The sequence below is a fragment of the Haliotis rufescens genome, unplaced genomic scaffold (genome assembly GCF_023055435.1).
Source record: "Haliotis rufescens isolate VD_foot unplaced genomic scaffold, xgHalRufe1.0.p SCAF_3, whole genome shotgun sequence".
Taxonomy (NCBI): Eukaryota; Metazoa; Mollusca; class Gastropoda; order Lepetellida; family Haliotidae; genus Haliotis; species Haliotis rufescens.
In genome coordinates, this window is record NW_025964001.1 from 37,246,654 (window position 1) to 37,261,202 (window position 14,549).

Below are 14,549 nucleotides of genomic sequence, written 5' to 3' on the forward strand. Positions count from 1 at the left end.
CATTAGTAGTCATAGAAACCATATTACTCCATCAGACAACAGCTGAAGCAGCCTCTTACAGACCCCAGAACATATATTTGATAAAACAATCACCCTTGTTCCGTTTCCCCCTTTCAGCCCCAGCAGCCTATACTCACCCCTTTTCATCTGTAGGAAATTAAGACACTTAGGGGTTACTTTATAGCATTATTTGTATTTAACCTTATAAATGTAACACCTAACTTTATTTAAGGGTCTACATGTTCGTCTTCAGCTGAAGGTGTTGGTGAACTTGTGTCTGGATGAGGGAATCCCTGTGTATTCATAACTACCACTTCCAGGAGCCTGGCCTCACTCAGCTGTGACAGAGATGTACAATACATGTACCATTACTCCACCGGTATTCTCAACCAACACTCATCCTCCTCCAAGTTTGTCAGAGAGAGTCATCCTCTTCATCCATCATGGGCTGCTACAGAATCTGGCCAAGAACTCATTATCATTCAGATCAGGATGTCTACTACACCTCCAGAGACCAGGAATCAGATGTAATTTGAGGATTGATTTCTTTAAACGACAACCTGTTCAGCAATTCTTTTTTATCAATGACAGATCCAAATACTACTGACAGAAATATCATTGTCTGTCACTCGGTAAGGTCGTTTGCTTCAGTAGTTGCACTACTCTTTAAAGAGAAATGACAAGCTGCCATCTTGTATTTATAGACATCAGTGTCTCCAATACATTATCGTGAAACTGTCTCACTAGGTTAGTATAAATTGTTTCAGGCTGTTGACATTGCTAGTTTATGTTTAGAAACATTATCTTACTTGAAACAAACTATCTAGTAATTTCATAGCGCATGGATATTAACTAAGCAAAGGAGCCATCTTCAGAAGTTTTGTGAGTTGATTCCACAGTACTGTAATTCGCTGGTGAGTGACTTAGTCTTTACTCACTTTGAACAGTATTCCAGGCATATTATGGCTTGTCAGCTTAAGGGGAAAGCCTAAAGTGATGCAGGTCTTAGATGTTGAGCACTTTAGTAAAACCCTCGAGCATGGTTATGGAGCTGACAAGCCTAGAAACAGGTGAACCAGGAAGTCGAACCCACGACCATGTGGATGCAGGGCCTAACCCTGCTTTTATAACTGCGAAAACTGTTTATTTTTTCAACTTATTTGTTTATAAACCCCTACTTCCTCTGTACCTTCTTCTCCCCAAAGTTGCAGCTAAATATACCTTGCAGAATCCAAGATGGCTGACATCTGGTTGACCTTGCTTTTCAAAATGGTCTGGTCCCATGTGATAACCTGCCATGTATGTTATCATGGCTAGCATGGATTTGGAATTATTTACCTAAGGGACATACAAATATTTGCCCTTTCCTCTTTAATAGAAAATGATGGGGAAATATCTGACAATGAAAGTCACAGCACCATCTTGAAACTCTGAACTGCAGATCTGCATCCACCAGTCAACATTAGGTCACAATATGCTCTCTCTGATACATAGCATGTTATCAACAAATTATTTATTTGTACTGAATGTAAGTCCATAAACTTATAGCATACGTTTCAAATTTAGCATGAGATGCCATCCATAGTCATCACCAGAAATAAGAGACTCACAATAATGCCTCATGAAGTGAATAACACACAACATTTTGACGTACAGTTTAAGTAACTAACATTGCAATGAAACAGAAGCCAGGGTTCACTCTTGGAATTTTCTGACATGCGCCTTTTATGTGAAAATTTCACAGAGGCATTCCAGAGGTACACCCACACTTGCCCATACAGCAGAATTTTTAAAATGCCCTATTGTATTGTAAAAAAGGAAAACATACAACACTGTAACATTTTAGTACAAGGAATGCAAATAATGATGAAACAAACGTATAAATGGAACCATGAACATGATGAACATTGACGCAGAGGACACTTGCTCTGAACATTACTAGGGAAAGTAGTCTTGAAAAAGAGAGAATTTGTACCACAAAACTCTTACGTACTCGTAAATGTTGAAAAATGGCTCACACCGGATAGAGGATGCGACAATTTCAGTAATGACACCACTCAAAACACCATTATGCCCTAAAAGTATTTTGAACTACATCATCGGGCGCTTATACCTATATCACTGTCACACAATTGTTTAAACTTGTCTTCCAACGGGGACAATGCACTTGATACTTCCTTTTGTAAGTAGCCTAATTTTATTTAAGGAGTGTGTTATTACTCAATACAATATCTCACTGCCACTGCATGGTGATATGCTACACTTGACAAATGGATCCGGAAACGTAAGATTTGTGATTCGCATGAATTGTCTTAGTTTTCTGGGTCCCATATATATCCTATGTGGACCCATAGGGATTCTGGGTAAGAATATAGGGTCCATGGGTGGGAAGACTAGCTGACTTGGTTGATAGATTGTCATTGCATCACAATGGTGTGGATCGATGCTCATGATGTCGATAACTGGATTGTTAAATAGTAAGGTAAATAACTAGCTATTAAAAAACAGCTCATTCCTTCCAGGAAATTGGATATCAATCAGGAAGACATTTTTCAACCAGCTCATTTCTTATCAAGCTGTCAGTTTCTCTTTCAATCTTGACAGGCAAAGTGGCAGATAAAACATTGGGCATGCACATGATGAACAAAGTGACACAAAGTATTAATTTTTTGTCAATCAAACATGTCTCCTAACTATCACTCGTCAGGATTGTAAGATTTTTCAAAAACGATTCCAAGCCTTTTAATCTCTGCATAATATCCTCCTCATCGGCTGCCAGAGTGTTCTTCGTGTAGTACTACAAATGGAAAATCATTCATGCTCAGTGACAACCATATGACAGTTTTTCTGCTACATTCCACACAACACATGTTCAGAGATGATGTCAGCAATGCTTTCATGTTCTGGCTCGCAACTGATGACAGTGGAGCAGGCTGGCTTCAAGTACGATCATCCAAAGGAAGGCGGAAACTTGTGTCAGACAGTGTCCCGAGTGAGTGAGTGAGTGAGTGAGTGAGTGAGTGAGTGTGATTTGGGTTTAACCTTGCATTTGATAATTGCATTTATATATGTATGTGTGTGGGGCTGCTTGTACTTATCCACTCAGACACAGCATACTGAAATAAACAGCGTCTTCCTAGCCTTGGTGATGTCCCTTATAGTCTAAAAACTGTCTTCCTAGCCTTGGTGATGTCCCATATAGTCTAAACATTGTCTTCCTAGCCTTGGTGATGTCCTATATAGTCTAAACACTGTCTTCCTAGCCTTGGTGATGTCCTATATAGTCTAAACATTGTCTTCCTAGCCTTGGTGATGTCCCTTATAGTCTAAACATTGTCTCCCTACCCTTGGTGATGTCCTTTATAGTCTAAACACTGTCTTCCTAGCCTTGGTGATGTCCCTTATAGTCTAAACACTGTCGTCCTACCCTTGGTGATGTCCTTTATAGTCTCAACACTGTCGTCCTACCCTTGGTGATGTCCCATATAGTCTAAACACTGTCTTCCTACCCTTGGTGATGTCCCTAATAGTCTAAACACTGTCTTCCTACCCTTGGTGATGTCCTTTATAGTCTAAACACTGTCGTCCTACCCTTGGTGATGTCCCATATAGTCTAAACACTGTCTTCCTACCCTTGGTGATGTCCCTAATAGTCTAAACACTGTTTTCCTACCCTTGGTGATGTCCTTTATAGTCTAAACATTTTCCATCAACAATAGCTGAAACTGAACGCTGATCGCTGTAGAACCTTGCACAAAGTACCAAATCATGCCCATGCAGCATTCACTGTACGTGGTGGCGTATACTTTCACAGAGGTAGATGACGAGAGATGACAAACAAACAAGCCCTGACAGAGGCTGCTACTTAGCAACAACAGAATCTTGAATACCACACAATGTCCAAACAAAAAAGGTTCAACAGTTCAAGTTGGACTCATGAATATGAAGGTTTTCCAATTGGCACCAATACAAGGGCGAGTGACTGAAATGCATCTCTTTTGCTATGCCCAATGTGCCAGGTGAAGACCTTTTTCTGATATAAATCCAGAAACTCACGGAATGAATGAGTGAGTGTGTACAGTATGACACTGCTTTTAATTCCTGCAATATCATGTGGGCTGTAAAACCCATGTTTTCTGTGAGCAGTGTGAAAGCATTAACCACCATGCTTTAGCTATCCCTCTGGACATTACCACCAAGCCAAAATTCTTCAGTTTAATAATCCCCAATTGCTATACATCAAAACTTGAAAATAAAGTTTGTTCCACTCCTTGCTGGTCTGTTTCTTTATGCATGTGAGTCCGATTTCTCCTTGGATTGTCAAAATAAAAAAATTGGAATCTGGCCAAGAAGTTTAACTTTACCTCGTAAAATATTTGTTCAATACTGATTAAACTGCCTATATCCCTTCCACTGATTTCCCATCTGAGCTAGAAATAAAAGAGACAAGAGAAACTGCTTCATCTGTGTCATAATTAGATCTATGCATAAATATTCAGAGTGACCAGGTGACAAAGCACTCCCCACAAGACTGTATGACAAGAGGAATGACTTTAACTTTCAAATAGTCAACTTTCCTCTACTTCGAGAAATAATCCAGCAGCTCCAGCCTTTGGTGTATACATTTCACATCTTATGAGGTATAATCAAGCTTGATCTTTCTATGAAACATTCAAAGATGGTCATACGACTCTTGCTTAAAAGTTGTTTGATAAGGGTTACAACAATCAAGGCCTGAGAAAAGCTTTCAAAACTATTTAACATGTTTAAGGTAGACATTTGAATATGCTGAAGGACATTTCCACATTTAACACATCAGTGACAAACATAATCTCCTATTTTGACTTGTACCATATGTTCCCATGTTTTTTTCAGGTGAACAGTTGACTTGTCTTTGCATGTGTTTGTGATGGACACCAAAGGTGGGACAGGGTAAGTTCACTTTTCCACAAACACCTGGTATCATCACTATTTGATAATGAGTCTTAAACACATAATGATATAGTCGGAATATGCCTCTAGCAGAGATTTCTTATGCTTATGGAACGTTGTTTTTTTTGCTTTCATTAACAGATCACCAATAAGTATCCTATACATTTGTGTTTGCATAATAATATGAATATACAGACATTGTCAAAATGGTTGAAGAAATGGGTGTTACCTTTTCAAAAGCTTTCTCCTTTTCATTATTATAAAAAAATAATGCATCTCAGTGATAGCAGCAGTATCAATCATGTTGAATCACCAGCATAAACAGGTATTTCAGATCAGTTCTGACTTGTTTCAAACTTACCTTTCTGTGGCTTGTACTCCAAATGAGGTAATCTTTCAGTTGGGGTCTGCAAGTAAAGGAGAAGCAAGGATAAGTGTCTAGATTTCACCCAGTGATACCCAGACAGTGATCTCGGGGAGCAGAATGCCACACGTTTCCCACACACAACTCTTGTCTCTCTGTGATGCTGCCTACAAAATGGCCACCACTTCTGCCTCCTATACTACAGGAAGTCTCATATAGCATAGCTCCTTCACAATGATTAAAACAAGCCACAGTGGTATATAATGTACACAAATCTTTTCCATTGCGGATATGACTGAAACAATAGAGTCATACACACGCAAAAAATCACACTATTAGAGATAATAGAATAAGTGTAGATAACGTCAGAGCTTAGATTTTTGTGTCATCAAGTAAATATACATTTTATCAAATGTTAATCTTTATCATCTACGTCTTTTGGGCCAATAAATCAAATACTATGCAACAACTAATAAGTTTCAGTGAAACACTGCTTCTGGACAAATACTCATATAATTCAAAGGATATTACCATGTATCCTTGGTTCTTTAAAACAGAAACTTGTTGTCTGAATTATTTTAATCATCATGATCATAAGTTAAGAAACCTCAAAAGTTATGAATACAAGTTTGTTGACTGATTCATGTCCTGAGAGCCTTGATGTAAAAATTAAGTCTTAATGTTAATATTTATCCAAACAGTATGTCATATTTAAACCTGCTAATACTTTTCACAAGTTTCTTACAAGGATCAGATTTGTTTGTTTGTTTGTTGTTTAATGCCATATTCAGCAATGTTCCACCTTTATGACAGCAGTCTGTAAATAATCGAATCTGGACCAGACAATCCAGTGATTGATATCATGAGCATCGATCCACACAATTGGGATATAATGACATGCATCAACCAAGTCAGCGAGCCTGACCACCCGATCCCGTTAGTCGCCTCTCACGACAAACATAGCCGCCTCTTACGACAAGCATAGTTGTCTTGTACAGCAAGCATGACAGTTACACAAACTTGTTTCTGTACTATAATTATTTATCAAGTCATACCAAATATGCAGACATGTGTTAGACATCGAGCCGTGTAAAACACACAGGAAATACACACTTGATGACAACATGAAGTTAAACAGATTCAGCAATTAATAATAAATGCAGTCAAATTAGACATGCTAGACACTGAGTTGTGTAAAACACAAAGAAAAACGCTAAAGTATCTTTCACAAGCACAACACAACGGTGCACAACCCCAGTATCCTCGACATCGAGGTGTGATAACTCAGGATATTTAACTCATTAAGTGTGAAAACATCCTGTGAAAAGAGTCTCCGACTGCCTACAAATTCCACCTTCCTATCTGGTGAATACACAGGTGGGTTATTATGGCTTGAATGCTTGGTGGCAGTAAGTGCTGTTATCACATGCTTGGGAGATATCTGCTCTAGCTGCCACTTGCTTCCATCAGAGGGACGTTTTCTGTTTCTTTATCTAATCATTCCAACAGAATATGTGTTCCAATTTCAAATTAATTGCCTTCATAAGCAGAGGTGACCAAGTGCCCAGAAGATAAGCACTGAAATCAACACTCCATGATTTGAATAACTTATCTTCAATAAAATATTTATGCTTACAGTTCTGTGCATGTTTTTGAGGATAATTCTCTTTCAACTCAAAGTGAAACAAATGATGCATGACAAAATTGGGGTACCACATGCCCAAAACAATATCTCTTTTTATTTTTGTTTTAATATACCAAATTATGAATAGCAAATTAAGTATAATCATATTTCATTGTAGCTTCCTCCTGCTTCTGAGTACCACTCCATGATGAAGTGTTCCTTGATGGATTGAGACATGGCAGAAGTAAAAGGGAGTACAATCAATAAAGTTCTACAACTGCCACTAGACAGTAATCCTCCACGGAAAGATTATACAATGGCTTAGCTCGGAGCTGACCCCCAGATGAGAACAGGCGGCCATGTTAATTGAGAAGTAGGAGACACACGGATGTTTCAGCTACATTCCTGGCAAAGCTCCCAGCTTGCTGCCTCTGTATCTAGCCTTGGTACAGGTGTCCTTTGATCTGCTTGTCCACCTAGCCTTGATAAAGGCTCTATATGATCTGCTTGAACAAGGTCTACTGAGTCTTTTCTGAGACAATCTCAAACAAATGAGATATTTTACTCTGATGCGATACCTCTCTCCACAGACGTTTGCATCAGATCAACCTCTCTCCACAGACGTTTGCATCAGATCAACCCTGATCTAATACTGACTGCCCATTCAAAATGAAGGATGTGCAGGTGCTTGAAACCATCAGAGGTTAGATTTCTAAAACAATTTGGCTTCATTTCAGAAGTTGCAATTTCAGCCAAAGAAACCGCCACACAACACAAAATAACCCCCCCTTAATGCAGCCTTTTGGGTGTATATTCCATGGCGGTCAGAAACGACATGATTAATAAAACATCCACGAAAACAGCATGACTGTATATTCTTGGACATGGATTTCCCTGATTATATTCATTTTCGAGATACCAAAATAAGATAGGCTTGTCTGAATTTTTCGCTCACTTGTACCAATAATTTAGGAGCCACTAAGCTGATTGGCCAATTTGAAAGTTCACCCGACATGGCCTTCTATTTTCATCTAGATTGGTATCGTATCAGGGATCTGATTTCACTCGACTCTAAGGCCCTGTATGATCTGCCAAACATGTTTACCTAGACTTGATACAGTTCACAATTATGGCCTTTAACTGGTTTACCTAACCTCGATACAGGCTAACAACTATGACCTTTAATCGTCTTACGTCTAGCCAAGATACACGCTCCCTATGATCACCCGTAATTGGTCTTCCTACTAAGCCAACGATGACCTCTAATTGTTTTACATAGCCTTGATACAGCCTCCCGATGATCTGAACCTTTCCACATGAACCATTTTCCTACCTAACTTGATAGACATGTGACACTTCTCTGGCTTGCCTCCATAGTCTGCCTGACATCCCCATTTACCTGGCTGATATACATGTGTTCCACTGATCTGTTCAGCACTATCTAACAAGGACCATTAGTCCACGTTGCCACATTCACCAACTACAACATTATCCTGAGGACTTACACTGTGAGATAAAGTACATTTACCAATAGCACTGCTGTTGATTATCCAGACAAAAATTCATCAGTAACACCAATAATCTGCTGAAAAGTATGCTGCCTATCTGCTTGAAGACACTTGAATGAAGTTTGATTGTGCACAGCAAGCACATAGTTTCACATAAAACAGCAAAAACGACCAAGTTCAAATTTTTTATCATATAAGTTACACTCTTGAAGTCTTTGATAGGCATTTGGAAGTTTGAAAAACATGAATACATGACACTCAACAACTTCTTTTATCATTTGTAACCACATTTCAGAGCCCTTCAACCCCTTCATGAAGTTGCTCTTAAACCTGATTTCAAAGAATAAAAGAAGTTGTTTTCCATAAAAAAGTGTCATGTAGTTACACTCTTGTTCCTTTGCAACAAATGAAAACGATGTGCTGCTATTTTCCTACCAGACTGCTGCCAGTCTATTCCATTGTACCTGCCAGACTTCAGCTGGCACTAGCCTGTTGTATAATTTCAGCACAGTGTTTGAGATCACTGTGGGCAAATAACTCCCTTGCTGTGTCAACTTCATTTTAACGTTTGACATGGCAGGTTTTCGCATTCTTGTTAAACAGGAGCCTTATTACAGGGGTAATTATGAGGCACACGTTCCTCACACTGCAACATAGTTCAGCAAACAGAGGATGAAATGTAAATTTAACAATATCCAAAACGAACTTCCTAACTGTTGGCACAAGTCTAATGTGGTTACATTTTTTATCACAAGTTAAATGTATCAGTAAATTGAAGAAACAGACCACATGAGTTCAATACACTGGATGAAGCATGTTTACTTATCAAAAGTATGTTCCCTTATCCAAACTGTTATTTTACTCTCACTCAAATGAAAATTGATATTGTGAGTGAGTTAGTTACAATTTAACGACACATCAGCATTATTTCCGCTATACATGACAACATGAAGTTGTGTCGTGAATCCAAAGTTGTCGAACATTACACACACACACACACACACACACACACACACACACACACACACACACACACACACACTAATAAATGACAAGTCCCCAAGGCGGAACTGCAATACAAATTGACAAGAATGCATTGGAATTGACAAGGATGTATTGCAGGTACAAGTAAAACCCGCATGCCTCAGCATGTCGAATCAATGGTTCTGCAAGGTTCTCCATCGCAGTGACCCGCTTACACGTAGATTCAACATTTACGGCCAGATTCACACAGATATGCGAGACGGCAGTGGAGACTATTGTCACTGTCTGACAGTAACATGCTTCAAATACCTGGCAAAACTGGGCAATTGAGGTCATGGAAAAACAAAGCAAAGAAACCTTCATCTCACTTGAAGACCTACAGTAAGGTCTGTTACAGCTGCAGAGGGGGCATCTCAACAGTCAGTCCTATTCACAAAAAGGCCATCTCAGTTTTTATCTGTCAACAGTAACTAGTTAACAGGACTAGGTGTGCAGGTTACCAAATGTTATTTTAGAATCACATTACTGACAATTTAAACTAAAGATTCATTTTTCAAACTGTAAATACACATCTTCAGAAATTGAAGGAAACACATGCAAAAATGAATAAAGTATGTTACATAATTTTGCACATCTTTAAAATATTGTAAAATATCTTCATTTTCACACCAAAACTGTGACCTATTTGGTTTGAACAAGGTGAACCATGAATAGTTCAATGGTGAAAAGCAGGTCAACAATATTAACATAAATACATATGAGACTGTCCCCAAGTTTCAAGGCGAGTGACAATTCTTTTTACAACAAGGAATCTGAAAGGAATCTTCTCTGTCCATGTAGGTATGAAGGTTAATTGAAGCTGGAGAATGGACACTATCTCCCATCACACTGTGTCCAGGAAACTACAAACTGAGAAGTCCTTCAGAGGTGGCAAGCCGTCAACCCTGCCTTTGATCCTTGTATCAATTACTTATTAATTATGGAATTAATTCCAGGACTTTGGATGTTTTACTTCAATGTATTTGTTGCTAGAAAATGAAAGCTGCAGAGGAAATGTGATTCAAGCTACCCCTTTGGACCCTAATTTCTGTGTCAATATTACCAATATTTAACAAATATTTTCCTAAAAGCAATCCCACAATTTTGACGTCTTTTAAATACTTGGGAAGAAAAAGTTACAATTATGAAAAACATAATTTTGATATGTGACAAAGAGGAAAACCTTGCTAAAGAATAGCTGATTTGCCACGATGTTGAACTCCAACAACAGCAATAAATGTCCTAAACTTTTAGACAAACAGTATTTTGATCGATACAAGTTTCACAAAAAAATACCCTGATCAATCTTGCCACTAATATTTTGCAGTATGTGTGCAGTGACTGATCTGATTTGAAACGATAGAAACTAAGCGTATTTTCAGTACCAAATATTTTGGTAGATTGCATACCCATGAAATATAACATTCTAACCTGCATTTCAGGGTCAAAATCAGATAGCCTGAAATAAAACCAAAAACATGTAGTTATTAATTAAACTGACTAATTTTCCGGGACAGACATGGCAACTGGTCTGGTAGTCTGGAAATCTAAAGCGACATGTTGTTTTCTCCCTAAATCTAGTGTGTTAACAAAAATCACAAGCAAAGGACAATTTGGACATAACCAGTGGTGTGTACATGGTGTACCTGGGCTACTCATGCCCCTAACAACACCATGATTACTGGCAGTGCAGTTTGGTAGAAAACAACTGACCTCACATAATTTCACTCATCTCCTTCTGGTGGTTATTTTGAACCCATACACCCAGATAATATTATCCTACAAACCAATTTGTCCAAAACTAATTTTCTAACACATTATGGACCACGAAGAATGAATTGACAATAGTTCTACTATTTTTTGTGACACATCACGAAGTAGATAAATTTGGGACCAAGTCAATCCCCTATCACAGCCAATTCTCGTCAACAGAAGAGGCTGTGAAGTAGATCACAGAATAGGGTAAGTATCCACAAGCTGTAGGGAGACAAGCCATGCAGGCCGAGTTTCTGGGAAAATGGTCTGTATACGACAAATAACCCAAGGCCATAGCTGGCAAATTACAAACTTCAGCCTCCCTGGAAATTGGTGAGTTAGAATTAGGAATACGAAGATAGGAGATTATAAGAGTATATATCCCATACACCTCCAGCTCAGAGGGCTTGGTGGATATAGGGGATTTATAGCCCTGTCATCACTTATGTGTCTGCCACACAACTTAGCTACATCAGCACCGACTATTGTAGACCTCTACCAGGTATAGAAATTAAGTTTTAGTTTCACTTGTCGACAAAAATGAATACAAAGTTGCCATCAAGCAGATGGAAAAAGTTGCATTATACACGGAAATGTCACTAGCCCTTGAAATTTCGGGTCTTGGACGAGCTGATTAAAGTTAATTTTGAACTATTTACCACTTTGATGAAAGCCACAAGCAAGGTACCAAGAACAACTTTCAGCAGATCCTGGATTGGCAAGGGGATGCAACAGTGCAAAGGATATTGGGCCCATTCCGTCAATCATGATGTACATAAATGTTCATACACACTGTCACTTGAATGAATGACTGCCAATTAAAACTAAAATATAATTGTGAACACTTTTCAAAGGTGATGATGTTGTAGTGGATAGGTTTTTACTCCATTAGCCAGAATGGTTTCTGAAGTGACTTCAACATGACCATCTTTACAACTGGTGATGAACCCTGCCTTTGGTCCAGTTGAGATCAGAAGAAACATATTAGATGTCTTCATTTGAAGGATTCAGACCATCATTCTTGCCGAGTGTTCCTGTTTCACATTTTCATGTTTCTCACCTACCATGCCTACCAACCCAATGTACAAATATTATTACCACATATTTTTTTCACAAATTCAAGAAGCAAAACCCAAGAATTGAGAGTTTCACCTCTTAAAATGCTGACATCTGCTCCCTTGCCATGCTTGCGACAAAATAATCATGAAAAACGTTTCCAGGTCACTGAGTGTATAACCTGTTATATTCATTTCTGACCCATAGTGTCACTGACTCTGAGAGCAACAACTACAATCTTTCTAGATATTAACATGATTAACCTACCTCATTTGAAACAAAAATGACCACGATGTGTACTCCTTAGTTGTTTTTTTTCTGTTTCCCTGTGACCTGGATTCATCAGAATGTCTGACAAACATCATGATGGTCACACAACATAAATCCGGCTTTGCTGTCAACATCACATCTGACCATCATGCAGACAGTACAACTTCCTCCTCATGTCTTGCTGTTCCACATAAACATTTGAGGAAATATTTTTAAGTTCTTCACACCTCATGTTGACCCAGATTAAAATCTGGCTTCCTTTTGTATGCATCATAATGCTTCGAGCTGTTCCTGCAGCATGTACATGGAGGCCCCTGTCACTCACAGTGTGAGTGAGTGAGTGAGCATGGTTTTACACTGCTTTTAGCAATATTCCAGCAATATCAGGGTGGGGAAAAACAGAAATGGGCTGCAATCAGCAATCCGGCAATATGACGACGTTCTGTAAATAGTTAAGTCTGGACAAGACAATCAAGTGATTGACATTATGAGCATTGATTCAGTTAATGCTTTAACCACTAGGCTACCCCACTGCCCCCACTAACAATGTAACATTGTGTAAGTGTAAATAGGTGCCAAAAATACCATACCGTCAGGGTACTATAAACGTTGAGTCTGAAAACCCATCCATTAGGTCACCTCTTACAACAAGCATAGAAGCTGGGGACCTATTCTAGCCCAGAGTCAACATTTTATGCCCCTCTCCCCCTCTTAAAAAAATGTCCGATACATTTCTGGGCAATATGGGTCTTCTGGGCCTATACATCTCAAGCCTGACTATTACTTTCGCAGTTTATATGTCACTTGACTAAAGAATATTCAAATCAATCAGATGCTCGGTTTCACTCAGGAAAACAGCATCTGTTTGGCCTTTTTTGTGTTCTCAAAAATGAAATTTTAAGTGAGTAGCCAATCAAATCAAATCCTACCACGCTGACAGATTTTATGTGTCTGTTTGAATAATGTGTGTGTTTTTGAAAGTGACTTCTGAAGCAGGGAATTAAAACTAAAAGGAACTTGACTGCCTGGCTTGTGATATAGTGAAACTATAATATGAAAGCGCACTGTTTCTTCTGTCTCACTACCTGTGGATTGACATAGCAAATTAGGAACCTTTTAGTGAATGATCATGTTAATTGCTGGTGACAAAGAAAACAGTAATCCATAACAAAGTATGAGGTGGGGTTTGAAACCTTTTTGACAGTACATTTCAGTATTCTGGTGCTTGCTTTAGGTGAGAGTTAAGTCCAAAATGGCAGACAATGGAACAGTGCTGACAGACCCAAGATCATAAAAATCTGAGATTTATACCCAGGACCATCAAATCCTGACCAACAGGAAAGGGACACAACTCTGCCAGTGTTAGAAAACTGGCACTAGTCCCATAGTCCGTGCCAAACTGCCTTATAGTTAAGCATGTTAAGGTATCATAAGGAAGTAGAAATTTGCCCTTTTTAAGTGTTTCGCTATATGTTATCATTATAAGGATTAAAAATGTTCTAAGGTTGCTCTAGGTTCAAATAGGCCTTCTTGTAGCCCAAGGTTACCCTTTATCTGCAATAAATATCTATAGCCCAAAACGAGCTAAAGAACACCCACAATTGAAGGCTGTGTGTTGCACTACCCACCAGCCATGACAGACTAACTATAGTCATTAGGAAAAGTTAGGTGTTCTTTAACTTCTGTTGAGTAGTATATTTTCTTCTTTATCCAACAACTGATCATTAGTTTCTCAGAATCCCAGATTTGTGGCTGTATTTTTAAGAGCAGTGTTACATTATCAGAGCTGGGCTGCAGAACGTGGTGATTGGGGGCTTGTAATAGCGTATCCTGTCACAGCTAGAGGTGAGGTATTGGGCGACTAAAGCAGATAGTCCATGGAATGCTGCCCTCAAAGGAATTTCACCATATTGATCTGAGTGTCACATCTGGGATCTCTCTGCCACCTTAGACTGACTCCAAGTCTCTTTGCTACTTATTTTCTGTAACTAATTCCTGTTGTCACACCGGACTTGCC

The 14,549-nt window shown here is 38.8% G+C and overlaps 1 protein-coding gene across 2 annotated transcripts in view; it reads right to left on the reverse strand.

Moving 5' to 3' along the window:
- Positions 1-14,549, reverse strand: part of LOC124118786 (signal-induced proliferation-associated 1-like protein 1) — a 114,970-nt gene that overhangs the window by 70,481 nt on the left and 29,940 nt on the right. For both annotated transcript variants that reach the window (XM_046481075.2, XM_046481067.2), the window contains exon 2: positions 5,294-5,339. The gene's annotated coding sequence lies outside the window, so the exon portion shown is untranslated. The remainder of the gene's footprint in view (positions 1-5,293; positions 5,340-14,549) is intronic.